The sequence below is a fragment of the Triticum dicoccoides genome, chromosome 7B (assembly GCF_002162155.2).
Source record: "Triticum dicoccoides isolate Atlit2015 ecotype Zavitan chromosome 7B, WEW_v2.0, whole genome shotgun sequence".
NCBI classification, from domain to species: domain Eukaryota; kingdom Viridiplantae; phylum Streptophyta; class Magnoliopsida; order Poales; family Poaceae; genus Triticum; species Triticum dicoccoides.
The window spans coordinates 394,638,628-394,643,467 of NC_041393.1; positions in this window are offsets into that span (position 1 = coordinate 394,638,628).

The following is a 4,840-nucleotide window of genomic DNA, read 5'->3' on the forward strand; positions in this document are numbered from 1 at the left end:
CTTTAGATCTAAAAATTTCCAAGTATGAAGGGAAGCGGAAAGAACCACCCGGATTCGATCATGACTCCGCTAAAAAATTGAAAATTAAAGATAGTAATACCTACATCTATCCTTGCTTTTATGCCTAGCTAGGGGCGTTAAACGATAGCGCTTGTTGGGAGGCAACCCAATTTTATTTTGTGTTCTTTGTTTTTGTTCCTGTTTAGTGTTAAATTTTGTTTCTAATTTCTGTTTAGATGTGGTTTTATGTTTTAATTAGTGTTTGTGCCAAGTAGAACCTATAGGATAAGCTATGATGATAGTTGATTTGATTCTGCTGAAAAACAGAAACTTTGCTCTCACGAGAAAAAATTCAATAAATCACAGGAACGTCCTTTTGCATTCATTCTTTTTGCTGCTGTCCAATAAACAAATTCTTCAGTATGTCCTATTTTGGTAGAAATTTTTGGGTTCCAAAAGTTTGCGTTAGTTACAGATTACTACAGACTGTTCTGTTTTTGACAGATTCTGTTTTTCGTGTGTTGTTTGCTTATTTCAATGCATTTATGGTTAATAAATTAGTTTATAAACCATAAGGAAGTTGGAATACAGTAGGTTTAACATCAATATAATTAAAAACTGAGTTCATTACAGTACCTTAAATTAGTCTTTTGTTTTATTTCTCTAACGGAGCTCACGAGATTTCTATTGAGTTTTGTGTTGTGAAGTTTTCAAGTTTTGGGTGAATTCTTTTGATGGATTATGGAACAAGGAGTGGCAAGAGCCTAAGCTTGGGGATGCCCATGGCACCCCCAAGATAATCCAAGGACACCAAAAAGTCAAAGCTTGGGGATGCCCCGGAAGGCATCCCCTCTTTCGTCCACTTCCATCGGTAATTTACTTGGAGCTATATTTTTATTCACCAACATGATATGTGTTTTGCTTGGAGCGTCTTGTATTATTTGAGTATTTGCTTGTTAGTTTACCACAATCATCCTTGCTATACACACCTTTTGAGAGAGCCATACATGATTTGAAATTTGATAGAATACTCTATGTGCTTCACTTATATCTTTTGAGCTTGATAATTTGCTCATAGTGCTTCACTTATATCTTTTTGAGCGTGATAATTTCTGCTCTAGTGCTTCATTAGATATTTTAGAGCACGGTGGTGGATTTTTTTAAAGAAACTTGATCTCTCATGCTTCACTTATATTATTTTGAGAGTCGTTAATAGCATGGTAATTTGCTTAATGTTAATATACTTGGTGTTCAAGATATGTGAAACTTTCTTTTGAGTGCGTTGAATACTAAGATAAGTTTGATGCTTGATAATTGTTTTGAGATATGGAGGTAATAATATCAAAGTCATGCTAGTTGAGTAGTTGTGAATTTGAGAAATACTTGTGTTGAAGTTTGTAAGTCCCGTAGCATGCACGTATGGTTAAAGTTGTGTAACAAATTTGAAACATGAAGTGTACCTGGCTTGTGCATCCTTATGAGTGGCGGTCGGGGACGAGCGATGGTATTTTCCTACCAATCTATCCCCCTAGGAGCATGCACGTAGTACTTGATTTTTGATGACTTCTAAACTTTTGCAATAAGTATATGAGTTCTTTTGACTAATGTTGAGTCCATGGATTATACGCACTTTTACCTTTCCGCCATTGCTAGCCTCTTCGGTACCGTGCATTGCCCTTTCTCACATTGAGGGTTGGCCCAAACTTCGCCGGTGCATCCAAACTCCGTGATACGATACGCTCTATCACACATAAACCTCCCTATATCTTCCTCAAAACAGCCACCATACCTACCTATTATGGCATTTCCATAGCCATTCCGAGATATATTGCCATGCAACTTTCCACCGTTCCGTTCATCATTATTATGACATACATTACTTTTGTCATATTGCCATTGCATGATCATGTAGTTGAGATCGTATTTGTGGCAAAGCCACCATGCATTATTTTTCATACATGTCACTCTTGATTCATTGCACCATCTCGGTACACCGCCGGAGGCATTCATATAGAGTCATACCTTGTTCTAGTTTTGAGTTGTAATCCTCATGTTGTAATCAATAGAAGTGTGATGATCATCATTATTAGAGCATTGCCCAAATAAAAAAAAGAAAGGCAAAAAAAGGCCAAAAAAAGAAAAAAAAGAAAAGGGCAATGCTACTATCTCTTTTTCCACACTTGTGCTTCAAAGTAGCACCATGTTTTTCATATAGTGAGTCTCATAAGTTGTCTTTTTCATACTAGTGGGCATTTTTCATTATAGAACTTGGCTTGTATATTCCTACGATGGGCTTCCTCAAATGCCCTAGGTCTTCATGAGCAAGCAAGTTGGATGCACACCCACTAGTTTTCTTTTGTTGAGCATTCATAGCTCTAGTGCATTCGTTGCATGGCAATCCCTACTACTCATGTTGACATCAATTGATGGGCATCTCCATAGCCCGTTGATTATCCTCGTCAATGTGAGACTTTCTCCTTTTTTGTCTTCTCCACACAATCCCCATCATCATATTCTATTCCACCGATAGTGCTATATCCATGGCTCACGCTCATGTATTGTGTGAAGGTTGAAAAAGTTTGAGATTATTTAAGTATGAAACAATTGCTTGTCTTGTCATCGGGGGTATAGAAGTTGGGAACATCTTTGTGTGACGAAAATGAAGCATAGCCTAACTATATGATTTTGTAGGATGAACTTTCTTTGGCCATGTTATTTTGAGATGACATAATTGTTTTGATTAGTGTGCTTGAAGTATTATTATTTTTATGTCAATATGAATTTTTGTCTTGAATCTTTCAGATCTGAATATTCATATCACAATTAAGAAGATTTACATTGAAATTATGCCAAAGTATCACTCCGCATCAAAAATTCTCCTTTTATCATTTACCTACTCGGGGACGAGCAGGAATTAAGCTTGGGGATGCCTGATACGTCTCCAACGTATCTATAATTTTTGATTGCTCCATGCTACTTTATCTATTGTTTTGGACTATAATGGGCTTTATTTTCCACTTTTATATTATTTTTGGGACTAACCTATTAACCGGAAGCCCAACCCAGAATTGCTGTTTTTTGCCTATTTCAGTGTTTCGAAGAAACGGAATATCAAACGGAGTCCAAACGGAATGAAACCTTCGGAAACGTGATCTTCTCACCGAATGTGATCCAGGAGACTTGGACCCTACTCCAAGAAGTGCCAGAGGCGGTCACGAGGGTGGGGGGCACGCCCTTGCCCCCTGGGCGCGCCCCCCTACCTCGTGGGCCCCCTGACGCTCCACCGACGTACTCCTTCCTCCTATATATACCTACGTACCCCCGACAGATCGAGGACAGAGCCAAAAACCTAATTCCATCGTCTTAACTTCCTGTATCCACGAGATCCCATCTTGGGGCCTGTTCAGGAGCTCCGCCGGAGGGGCATCCACCACGGAGGGCTTCTACATCATCACCATAGCCCCTTCGATGAAGTGTGAGTAGTTAATTCAGACCTTCGGGTCCATAGTTAGTAGCTAGATGGCTTCTTCTCTCTTTTTGGATCTCAATATAATGTTCTCCCCCTCTCTCGTGGAGATCTATTCGATGTAATCTTCTTTTTGCGATGTGTTTGTTGAGACCGATAAATTGTGGGTTTATGATCCAGCTTATCTATGGAAAATATTTGATTCTTCTCTGAATTCTTTTATGTATGATTGAGTTATCTTTGCAAGTCTCTTCGAATTATCCGTTTGGTTTGGCCAACTACATTGGTAGTTCTTGCAATGGGAGAAGTGCTTAGCTTTGGGTTCAATCTTGCGGTGACCTTACCTAGTGACAGAAAGGGTTGCAAGGCACGTATTGTATTGTTGTCATCGAGGATAACAAGATGGGGTATTTATCATATTGCATGAATTTATTCCTCTACATCATGTCATCTTGCTTAAGGCGTTACTCTGTTTTTAACTTAATACTCTAGATGCATGCTGGATAGCGGTCGATGAGTGGAGTAATAGTAGTAGATGCAAAATCGTTTCGGTCTACTTGTCACGGACGTGATGCCTATATACATGATCATTGCCTGGATAACCTCATAACTATGCTCAATTCAGTCAATTGCTCAACAGTAATTTGTTCACCCACCATAGAATACTTATGTTCTTGAGAGGAGCCACTAGTGAAACCTATGGCCCCCGGGTCTATTCTCATCATATCAATCTCCATCACTTTATTTACTTGCTTTTGCTTTTACTTTTTACTTTGCATCTTTATACCAAAAATATCAAAAATATTATCTCTATCAGATCTCACCCTCGTAAGTGACCGTGAAGGGATTGACAACCCCTAAGCGTTGGTTGCGAGTAGCTATCGCTTTGTGCAGGTACGAGGGACTTGCGCGTCTCCTACTGGATTGATACCTTGGTTCTCAAAAACTGAGGAAAATACTTACGCTACTGTGCTGCATCATCCTCTCTTTTTCGGAGAAATCCAACGCAAGCTCGAGACGTAGCAGTGAGTCACAGTGGGTGCCGCCAGGGCCACTCTGATACCCCTAAGTCACTTCATGGCTAACTTTGGTAGGTTGAATAACCGAACAACGGTTTGGTTAGGCTCTGGTCGGAAGTCATGAAGATTGTTGGACGAGATTGTGAGCCTTAATCTTTGAGTGTTTTTTTTTAGAATCATTAATCTTGGAGTAATACACAAGAACTTTTCGAGGAGAAAAAATGGACTTTCGAAAGAAAAAAAAGTTACCGGGCAGATGGGCCACGAGGCATCGTCCGTGCCAGGCTGGAATGTGATTACATAGAAGAAACCCACCCAGCCCACATAGACGGTCTCGAGTTTGTTGTTACTCAAA